General features: G+C 37.1%; 1 protein-coding gene across 1 annotated transcript in view; it reads right to left on the bottom strand.

The window, feature by feature from the left end:
* Window positions 1-11,713: 11,713 nt before the first annotated feature.
* Window positions 11,714-12,390, bottom strand: part of LOC112559836 — a 3,566-nt gene continuing 2,889 nt past the window's right edge. The window contains exon 5 of the mRNA XM_025231287.1: window positions 11,714-12,390. This exon is cut by the window's right edge and continues 692 nt beyond it. The gene's annotated coding sequence lies outside the window, so the exon portion shown is untranslated.

Here is a 12,390-nt window from a genome sequence, read left to right as displayed (position 1 = left end):
TTCTCAAGGTGTAGAACAAATGTACAGTCTTGCTTACTGTTACTTCCATTGGCAACGTCATCAACCATGTGTTTAACTGCTGAAACTGTGTTAAGCCTCAGGTGTCCTTTATCTGTTTTCATTTACATTTTTAGGGCAATTTTCTATCCATTCTGTCTTAATTCGTGCTTTACTGCCAACATTTGGCAGTCTCCACAACACTTCTTTAATAGTCTAGTTAGTCTTTCTTTTTACAACCTGTTAAAATATGTAAATACTTGTTTCATTATCACCATTTGTATAAATGCGCTTAGGCTTGGGAGAAATAAGTTTTTGTGAGAACAATATGGCTGCAGTTTTTGTGTCATTCATTTTGCTGGAACAAACTGCATAGTATGCAACCAATGAAGATGGAGGTTCTTTGTTAAAAAATTTTGCAATCACAACAGCATGATTGAGTCTGCACTGTGAGTCCTCCAAGCTTTTATTATAATCTAAATACTTGTTTTGCTAGCCCTTCAGCCAGTAAATCAATCATTCATTCATCAACATCCTCGTAATATCATCACTATATGTAACGTGTACTAATGGACTGCCTGCAGGCAATTTCTTTTCAATTTCTGGAACGAACAAATGACTGCTTATGTGTATATATTATATTGCAAGATGCTGTATTTTTCTATTTCATGTATTTGTGAGACTGATAAAAAAAACACCAAACAAACAAAAAAAAAAACATGTCACAAATAAAGCCATACACTGCCGTACTTTAATGACAAGCTGTTAATGTCTGCTTTGAAGGTTTTTGTGCGTGTGTCCCTTCCAAATGTTCGTTATATTTATCTAGTTCATGTTGCTCTTCAGAACTGTATGTGGACCTTTTGTAATTAAGCGAGCAAACAATATGCGCAGTGTATAGTGTTCAGTACTTACTGTTCACAGAACACTTTCATGGATGAGGCTCAAACACTACTCACCTCGTAGCTGCTGCAGTTGTTCACTGCCTTGGTGAAACTGATTTTATTATATACACTTACTTAAATCGTAACCCCACCTGGAAACCTCCCCCACCACCACACTTACAGGAGTCTTCCGGTCCTAAACCGAATATAACATCCCCTGATATGTGAAATAAGACAGAAACCTGTACAAGAAAACAGTGAATTCGATAGAACCCGAGACATGTGGTTACCTGAATAGGGAAAACTGTTTGCTCGCTGACTCATTCCATCTTGTTGTCAACATTTTTTGACGAACCCGCCAAAAGCTCAGTTTAACACATGAAATTGCTCTTCAGTGTCAACTGTTACTGTGTTACAAATGCACTATTCGACATACTCTCGGATGAATATTTCAGATCCATTCTTGTCTCGCGAACATTTCGGATCACGTGACCGACCATGTCATCGCACTCGAGACACAGTTACGATCAGTCGTTCTTATCTATGCGCATCCTTCTTATTTAGTGATTTTTGTGCTTTATTTTAATAAGATAATCCTCAATCATGGCTCCAAAGAAAGGTCTGTAGAAAAGTCTTTCCCTAACAGTGCAATAGGCAATAGGAGCCTAAACATGTTCAATGATAATGTGATGTATAACCCAAGAGTGTTACAAAAAAGGCAGAAGCAACAGACAGTGGACAACTTTTTTCCTTTAACCTCAAAGCGACAGAAAAAGGAAGTCACCCCCGATTTTACAATGTCACGTGCTCATGGAGGGGGGATCAAAGCAGTAATTCCACCCCTTCCTCCCCACACCTCCATCCACCCACGCCGTCAAAACGATTAGTGTTCTTATGTTTAAATGCTTTCGTTAATGTTTTATGTTAATGTTTATTTAACTCTATTTATGCTGTATTATAACTGTTTCTCACACACACTCCTGCGGTTGGTCTTAGATACGCTGTACCGGTCAGTCGAACGAACCGTTACCGTAACTAGTTCATTCCGCGAGCCATTCACTTCTTCAATTCCACTAGTTGTGATGATGTGTCAGCGTCTGAGGTGACCTCGTGCGGGGTGCCACTGAACCTCCTGTTGCTGTGTTACTGTATGAGTGGGTGTGTGTGCACATGTGTGTGTATGTCGCCAGAATCTAGTCCCTTTCATCTCTCACATAATCTTCTCTCTAGTGTGCTGGCGTGTCATCATACCTGTAATTGCCCTTGTGAATGAATAAAGTTGTATTGTATTGTATTGTACTACATAAATCATTATGTGCACGTGCCACATACACTGCATTCATGTATGTACGACAACTATGACTATACACGTGCAACACATATTCCATCTGTAAGTACTACAACTCAGCACTACCATGTATATGCCCTTAATGTACTACTGTATATGGATGAATTACCACGTGTGTACTAATGTACTACAATATATTTATTAATTATTATGTATGGGTACTAATAGACTATTATATATACACACTAGTGTACTGCTGTGTATATGTAGTACACATACTTCTATGCATGTGTATACACCTTGTGTTTTACAATATATACTGATGTACTACTGTATGAAGTTCATATACTATTTTGTATATGCATGTATCTGGGATAGCTGGATTTTGAGCAAGAGTTCGGACAGCCAACAGCAAGAAAAATAAGAAAGTAATACAGATAGAACCCTGCTTACTAAGTCTATCTCAGTAAACTTTATGGGACCCTTGAATTTTCGGGAGAAGGAACAATCGAGAAGTGACCTCCTCTACATGATGATGATGATGAGGAGGAGGTTACCTTTCGTGCACCCAGCAACACATTTTGACCGCCTGTTGCCTTCCAAGTGATGATTAGCATGGAGGGTTTCTTTGTCTGTAAGATGGCCGAGACCAGTAACATCTGTCGTTATGGAGCAGAGTTTACCTTCTGTCAAATTCTACTTGGGTGATTTTATTTTTATTTTAAAAGGAGTCACAAAGCTTTCTTGCTGCATAGAAAACTGTGTGGCATTTAATGATGTTAATATAGAGGAGTGTGTGGAATTTAATGATTTCAGTATAGTTGTTGGCATTGCAGGTTCAATTTATGTCTCTTGCACGTTGAGAAATATTTCATAGCCGGAGCGCTGTTTAACGTTTGAATGACTGTACGGGTCTTTCATACAGATTTCACATTAAAGTATATCATAGCAACTCAAATAACATAAACAGTAAAAATATTCACAGACAGAGGAAAATAAACACAGAGGCTACCGGAGTCGGAAAGTCTTACCCGTAAAAAGACTTTATTTTTTAAGATTTAGAAAACATCCTTACGAAGATCTTCTGTAAATTCTTCAGTTATTTGTTTGTACGTTAACTTTGGAAAGATTTACATGCAAGTAAAAAACTAATGATGGAATAATGTCTAATGATACCAGATAATGATACGTTCAAGATAAGACTTGCCGAATTCAAAGTAATCCATCCTTTCCATTCTCAAGATACACACCCACAAACATCAGCATGCACAGGTCAAGGCCACTCGTACAGACGTCAGAGTTGTACATAGCGAGTCACTAGGGGCTGGGAACCAATTAAATCTATTTCCTTTATTTCTTATGGGAAAAACTGTTTCGGATAACGAACATTTCGGATAACGAACAACTTTCCAGAACGGATTATGTTCGTTAACCGAGGTTCCACTGTTTATCAAAGACTGTATATACATAACAATAAACGTGTTATGTGGTACTTATAATAAGCGGGTTTCAATAGGTAAAAATTCATAGTACATGCATAATAAATGAAAAATGTCAGCATCAAACTGCAAGTGTAAAAGAAATGATTGTTGAAATCCTGTCACTTGTTACATTATTTTTTTAAAATCATTTATAAAATGAAATATTTTTAAATTCATATTTTTGAAAAGACAGCCTATTTGTTTATGAAATCTAAAAACAATAAAATTCATGTGAAAGGTATTTCCCACATAATCAGCTTATCAACAGTAGTGAAATCGATGTGCAATTCACTGCGGAAGTTAGAATTGATATTTCAACATTTGAAAATTAGAGTAATATTAATGATTGTGTTTTATGTTGGATGCTGTAAAGAATTAAAAATAATAATAGCTTGGTCACATGGTATAATCATACATGTTTTATTATTGTTTTAATGTTTTATGGAATGATTACTAGAGAAAGTTAGTCCACATATCCTCTTCATCTTCAATCATTCACAGTGGGGAAAAGAGCTTCAGAAAGAGAGAGAGAGAAGGGGAAACAGGGCTAGAAAAAGAGTGTGTTTTCGTGTGTGTGTGTGTGTGTGTTCTGGCATTGTAAGCATCAACAAGTGCTGGCAATCATCTGCCAATAATACTACTGTTGTCCCAGTACGGTCGTTGCTACGTGTAGTTGTTGTTGATTTTTAATGTTTATTTTTCTCTGTCTAAAACATTGCCAGTGGCTCCCACAAAATGAAAAAGACAAAATGCATTCTGAGTAAATTGGAGCGTTCCTTTATTACGAATAGCAAACTTAGACAACCTAGTAAGTGTAGACACACCAAGAGATACAGAGGGAGGAGAGGGTAGGGGAGGTAAGCGAGCAACACCACCGCGAGCACGTTTATCGCGCCTTTCACATCTTTGCAGTCTTAGTACACCTATTATTACTCTTTTTTCTATTATTAATATTAGAAAGCTTTTTCTGGTTTATTATTGTTATTGTAAAGGAAACATTTTTGCTATGATCAGGTGCTATCAAAGCAGTTTATTTTTGAATTTATTTTTTTAAACCGGGTAATTACTTATAGACTTATTACATGTTTATAAAGACCTACACATAAGTTACAACTTATACTTCCTAGACACATTCGTCACCGGGGCTAAAACACTAGATGATCACTCAGGGCAAAAATGGTGACTGTTCTATGTCACCCTGCCAATCCTGTTAAAAAATTCATGTTCATTCGTCTGCTTTTGTTTGTCTGTGTATATCCTTTGTTATGCTTTCTAAATTTTCCATCTGTGCTTTTGCCACCAAACTCTTACACATCAGGTTATGATCCTCAAATTAAGTCTCATCTATGGAATGCTTGCATCAACAACAGTGCTCTTCATTGTTATTTAAAAGCTCTACCAATTAATGTTATGTCCTGCTTACTGTTCCATTAAAATTATTTCAGTAAGAGCACAAACTCACCAATCATTTTAGCTTCAGTGAACAGTCAGGGCCTAGGTGGCACACGTAAGAGGAGAGATATTTTTCATTATTTATGTAATAAGGCCTTTTCAGTTTATCTGTTACAGGATACGCATTTTGAACATAAACAGGAAGCAACGATATCTGCAGTTTAAAAAGTTTATAGATGCAATGGAGGAAACTACATTATAGCATTGATAAAAACACTAGAAAAAGATATTCTAATTTGTAATGTCTATGAGTTAAACAAGGATAACCCAAAATTCTATTTGCAACTAGAAAAGTGTGAGGCAATTAGGTATAGATAGCATTGTGATAGGGGGTGATTGGAATGTTGTGTTAAACTTTCATCTAGACTGTCATAATTATAAGCGAAACAACAATACAAGAGGGCAAAACAAATTGATGAGATGAAGACAAATTTTATTCTGGTCGAAATATGGAGTGAATTAAATCCAGAAGTACTAAGATACACCCGGAATAGAAAAAGGCCCCTCCAGCAAAGCAGATTAGATTGCTTTCTTATGTTGGATTCTCTTTCAGATCTTGTTGTGGATGTGGATATTACCCGGGATATCGAACTGACCATTCATTGATCCCTTTATCATTAAGCAAAAAAAAAGAAGAAAGGAGATTTAATTTATGGAAGTTAAACTCATCACATTTAAGAGATAAAAAATATATAACTCAAATAAATAAGGTTATTAGAGAAGTTACAGAAGAATACTCAGCCTTTCCATATGAAAGAAATAATTTAGGAAATATTCCTTTAATGGAATTACAGCTGGTTGTAACAGATCAGACCTTTCTAGACACTATGCAAATGAAAATCAGAACAAAAACAATGGCTTATGCAAGAAAGAAAAAACAAAAACAAAATAAGGAAAGGGAAAAAATATTAGAAAAAATAATTACACACTTGGAAGGTAAAGGAAAAGATGAATGAGGAGGAGCTGAATGAAATGGAAAGGAACAAAAAAGAACTTATTAGTATAAGGGAAAAGAAAATGGAAGGTGTACTGCTTCGCTCCAGAGCACGGTGGATAGCAGAAGGAGAAAAAGTCAGTCGATATTTCTGTTCATTAGAAAAACGCAACTATGTAAGTAAACAAATTCGAAAATTACAAAAGCAGAATGGAGAAAGCACTACAAGATCTGAAGAAATAAGAGCGGAAGTGCAAGGTTTTTTTCTGTAATCTGTATTCAGAATGAACAGTTCACGAATTCAATTTGATGTCATTAACATACCAAAAATTACCGAACTAGAACTTAATTTACCAGAGGCAACTATTACCTTAAGTGAAGCAGGTCAGGCCATAAAAAAATATGTCTATTGGTAAAAGCCCAGGGAACGATGGATTTACTGTGGAGTTTCTTAAGGTTTTTTGGAAACGGCTTGGGCCTTTCATTGTTAGATCACTAAACGAAGGCTTGTTAAAGGGAGAGTTATCAGCTACAAAAAAAGAAGGGGTAATTATATGTATACCTAAAATGGATAAGCCTAGAGATCAAATCAAGAACTGGAGGCCAATCACCCTCTTAAATGTGATATATAAGATTGGTGCAGCTTGTATTGCAAATAGAATGAAAAAAGTTTTACCATCTCTTATCCATGAGGATCAGTCTGGCTTTATCAGTGGAAGATACCTTGGAGATAATTTTAGACTGATATACGATTTGATAGAATATTTAACTGAAAATAAACAACCTGGTTTACTAATAAGCCTGGATTTTGAAAAGGCCTTTGACAGTATTAGTTGGAGTTTTATGCTTAATGCTCTATAGTCTTTTGGATTTAGCCCCCTTTTCTGTAAATGGATCACTACCTTTTATATAAATATTAAATCAAGTGTGTCAGTGAATGGCACACTATCAGAATCAATTGGGAATAAACCAATTCTATATAGAAGATGGGTGGAGAAAGATCAACACTTGACAGATGAAAGAGGAAACTTTCTATCATATCGAAATAAATATGATGTTAACATTGACTTTGTCTCTTTTAATGGTTGCATAAAGGCCATAAAAACATACATAAACTTAAATAGAATGAATGAAACAGATTTATCTCCTGGTACATATGACACAAACAAAACAGCAATGGCTAATATAAAAGATATTAAATTAAAATGGCTTCAAATCAGAGTGTTACATAGAATCCTGGCGACAAGAGTAATATTATTCCACATGGGACTAGAAGATGATGATGTCTGCAGCCTTTGCAGAAATGAAAAAGAAAATATTCAGCAAATTTATTGAAAGTGTAAATATGTTAATATTTTTTTGAAAAACGTGCAAAATTGTATATTACACAAATGTACAAATGCTCCTAAGATAACTTTTAGTGAACATTTGATTCTCTTTGGATGCAGTAATAACTTTGAGACAGATGTTGTACTTGATTTAATTTTATGGCTGGCAAAAGCATACATATATTCTTGTAGATTTAAAAAAGTCATCCCCCAGTTAGAACTCTTTATCCAAATATTGAAACACAGACATTCAGTTGAAAAATGTAGTGCATGTTTAGAATTAACCGAAGAAAAGTTTGCTAAACACTGGCTATCATATGAACAACTTGTTAATTAAACTATTTGCAAAACCCACTGTGGCCGATCAGTGGCTTCACCAAGTAGGGCACATCTTAACCCCAAGTATGGCCGAGTTGGGGCCCATGATATTTTCAGGCTGGGTGCTGACTATATACATATATATAAACGACTTCATGATTATCAAAAACCACATGTCTTGATAGGATATACATTAATATTGTTGTGCTGTCATCCTATGACACATGGGATCCAAGGTGCCTTCCATGATGATTGCTTTATTTGTGTGAGATTGGGGGAAAAACACATACTTTTCTGTTGTGTGAAATTTTACATTGCTAGCTTCTTTGGACAGATGGATGTATTCTTAAAATATTTGTCAAATTTATGTGCATATGTTTGTTTTTTATGTTGCTATATTGTAAAATATTGCTTGTTTGTTATGTATACTTATATTGCTATGTATCAGTGAAAAAAAATCATGTATCCCTTATGTCTCCTTGTGGTCTGGAAACCCTATACCTACTTGAAAATGTTTATGAGTAGACTTCCCCTATTTAACAATTATATACTTGAAGATAATATGTAGGTGAGCTATAACTTATATATAACTAATGTCATATGTTTATAAATAAGTATAAGTCAAGTGTACGGTTGAAATGTGCGGAGTGCCTGAAATATGTGTTATTTATTGAGGTGTGTTGAAAACTATATCTGTGTTTGTGTAAGCTACAACTAAATGTTAAAGACAAACCGCTACAACCTATGCTGTTTCTATAATCTATAGTGTCAGCTGGTCCTTTCATAGGCTAAGGTATGACGAGGTGGAGGAAAGTTTTGTGTACATTGTCAGTGATATGTTTGTTGATCTATTTATGTAAATTGATGTATGCGGTATAGTTTTTTATGTTTTGCATATGTATTGTTTAATAAAAAAAATCTGTGCAGTCTCTCGGGTTGAGAACGTTTGTAGTCAAAATGTGTAGAGCTTTCTCTGTAATTATAACCCACTCAAGTATGACTTAAAAATTGATTTGATTTGATGTGGAACATATAAATTTAATCTGTTTTTAACGTCTGTTCCTCATTATTGTGATTAACAAAGCATGGTATAGTGTGTTTTCGAAATTGTGTTTTGTACAGAAATTTTACTTTTGTCAGGACGAAAAACAAGGGACTTTAATCCAGATAGTTGTAGGAAGCACACAATTTGTGTAGTCGGTTTGTGAAAAACATCTTCCGGTCCTTATCAAGATGGTTCCAAAGAGTGTTTCCTGTGCACAAACCAGTCGATAGATGTCCATCCATCTCTACGTCGCTGGCTTTAAAAACAAAAAAAACTCAATACAGAATGTTTCTCTTTAAGTACAATAGTCTGGTATTGCTTAACATATCAAGCAGAAGATCTCAAAAAAGAGGGACATCGAGAAATGTACTATAATTGTTGCCGAGCTGCTGCGACCAAAGTATAGAGAGTGAGGACATGTTGGTGACCAAACTACTGTCAGCGCTGTCACCATGGCTACACCATCTCAGGATAAATGAGGCTCCCTCAATGTCAGATGTAAAACATGGAAGACAACTAAACAATCCTGTGTTTTTGAAAATTTAGACAATAAACACTGTCGTGCAGCACCGTATGTCCGTGTCACACTACAACAACATCGTACAAACAGACTGGCCCTCGGGCAGGTAGCCCGATGTGAGATAATCAGTCGTCACGGTCCGACGACCCTATGGCGAGAGAGACAGAGACACAGCGAGAGACAGAGACAGAAGACAGGGTGACACCACAAGGTACAGAAGTAGATGACTACAAGAGATGAGGTAAAAGCATCAGAAGATATTATCGTCATGAGGATGAAGTCGAGGAGCGTTTGCGACTTGAAGACCAAAGTTATAAAGATCGACAGTAAACAAAATAAATAAATAAAAAGACTATCATAAGTAATAAAAAAATCGAAAATGCGTTTTTGTTTCAATTGTACTAAAATGGATGAAATAAATTTTTCTGTAGGTCTCGGGATTCTCATGAATACATATAATTAAATATATACAAGTGTAAGGAGCAACATTGGAGCTCTTGAAGCCCCTCAGGCTTTTATTTTACATGAAATGTATTAAATAAAATAGCTAGACATACGGAAAGAAATTGTTCTACCCTTTGTCTTGTATTTGAAATAAAAGCTTTTTTTTTAAAAAAAATGTTACTTATTTTATTGTTGTTTTTTGGTCACAAGCCAGGTGTGACAGACAGACAGACAGACAGACAGACAGACAGACAGACAGACAGACAGGTGGGGATAGTATGGATATTCAACTCACCAGCAATGACGTAAGGTTTGTTTAATTGAAAGGAAGCTCCACAAAGGCTTTCGCTACTTGCAGTAGTCAGATCAAGTATTCTTCTACCGATACTGATGTTTGACTGCAATAATAATAATAATAATAATCAAGATCATCATCATCATCATCGTCATCATCATCGTCGTCGTCGTAATCGTCGTCGTTGTCGTCGTCGTCGTCGTCGTAGCCTTGTAGTCGTCTTTGTCATACTAATCGTTGTAGTCGTGGTTACCGCCGCCAGCGAGTTTAAACAGACACCAACCCAGAAGATTCTGTCGACTTCAACAACGTAGGTCCGTCTTTCCCTCGGATGGGCGTCCTCCAGATGTGAATCGACAGCTCTTCCTTGAAACACTGCACAAGCAGAACACGTTTACATGGTAGAGTAGTGATGTGACATCATCATCATCGTCATCGTCGTCGTCGTCATCATCATCATCATTGTGGAGTGTCACAACATCTTATGTTGAATTCATTCTCTCGTACCGTGAATTGTCATCAAGTCAGTTCATTAATGACCACTGATACACGTTTCATCCAAACCTCGTTACTAATCCTGGAGTTACATCAGCCATTGCGGGCATTGAGCGTCGCTGTAATATTGTATCGTATATTACAGATTATATATATAGTCACTTATGGTGGTTAATGAAGCCTTTGATTTAAAAAGGTTTGGTTAAGAGCTGCACTCACCAATATCATTCCTGCAGTAGTTTTCATCTCTTCTTATCGCACATCTGCACCCTGAACCAACTGTCATCCAACAAAAGGCGATGGTCATCCACAGCAGCATTTGTACCATTTGGTTCTTGTTTCCTGCCATCGTCTCCACGAGCAACGACTGTATATAACCTGTTCTTAATTCAAAATGATGTAAAGGTGGTGAAACAGAGAAAAGTTGTCAGCTGGGAGAGCGAACTTTGTAAAATAGCGAGCTGGGTGGTCAGGTCACAAATACTCCTGTCACTCCCGATGTATGTAAGATGGCCGCTAGCAAACATCCGTTACTGTGAGGTGAGCACCTGCTGATTAATGTTTGTCAGTCGTCCTGCTGGGGGACAGAGGGGGATGTAGGGCAGATGTGCACATTTTCGTATCCGTAAAGAGTCCCTGTCAGTGGTGGTGGGGATTTTAACCGATATCATCACCTTTCGCGTCTTCCCTGACACACAGTGATGATGAGAGAGCGATGCATTCTATCACAGACACCTGCAACTACCAACTTACATGAGAGAGCGCGTGCACACACACAAATAAGTGTTTACTGCCTTGGTGAAACTGTTTTTATTATTTACACTTACTTAAATCGTAACCCCACTTTTCAACCTCCCCACCACCACACTTACAGGAGTCTTCTGGTCCTAAACCAAATATAACACCCCTTGATATGTGAAATAAGACAGAATCTGTACAAGAAAACAGTGAATTGGCTGCTCATACTAGTAGACAGTAGATGGTCGCCTGTATGTTGTTGGTAAGTTTTACCGGATGCCGGGTCAGTCAATAACTCAAAAAGTGTGTTTTCGTGTGTTTGTCTTTTCTGGCATTTGAGCATCAACAAGTGCTGGCAATCGTCTGCCAATAATACTCCTGTTGCCCCGGTAAGGTCGTAGCTACGTGTAGTTGTTGTTGATTTTTAATGTTTATTTTCCCTGTCTAAAACATTGCCAGTGGCTCCCAGAAAATGAAAAAGACAAAATGCTTTCTGAATAAATTGGAGGGTTCCTTTATTACGAATAGCAAACTTAGACAACCTAGTAACAGGGCTTCTGCTAAGGCTAAATTCTTTGGGGTCCCAGGGTCCCCTTCTTCAGATTTCTAAGAGGTCCCAGGCTAACTCTAGGGGTCCTTTTACAAAGTTGAAAAAAACCCCCAACAAATCAACTTCTTTGTTCAACTGCCTTTCAGACACACAAAGCCCTGTAATGTCTTGTCAGAAACGGAGAGATTTCTGTGCCATGAAGTCTGTGCAAGCATCTGTGATAAGATTATGCTCACTGAACTTGGGGTGCTCACTTTCTTTCCGTTTCTGAGACGATGATTTTAACCACGCTGTCAACGACACCTTGGAACTCTTTCCAGTAAGGGAAAAAACTCAGTGCAAGGGAAGTGACTCTCACCTTGTAGCAGACGACAATAGATTGGGCTGCTATGTCAGACACTACAGTTACCCAATTTTGTGTCTGTTCTTCGCCCAAATTTGAAGGGGTCCCTGGGACCCCATTGACGAAAATTGAAGGGGTCCTCCGAACTTTTAATGCGTACTGTACGCAATTGTTTGCGTAAGCAGAAGCCCTGCTAGTAAGTTTAGACACACCAAGAGATACAGAGCGTGGAGAGGGTAGGGGAGGTAAGCGAGCGACACCACCGCGAGCACGTTTAT

The sequence above is a fragment of the Pomacea canaliculata genome, linkage group LG3 (genome assembly GCF_003073045.1).
Source record: "Pomacea canaliculata isolate SZHN2017 linkage group LG3, ASM307304v1, whole genome shotgun sequence".
In the NCBI taxonomy this organism is placed as follows: domain Eukaryota; kingdom Metazoa; phylum Mollusca; class Gastropoda; order Architaenioglossa; family Ampullariidae; genus Pomacea; species Pomacea canaliculata.
This window is presented reverse-complemented; position numbering and strand designations above follow the sequence as displayed.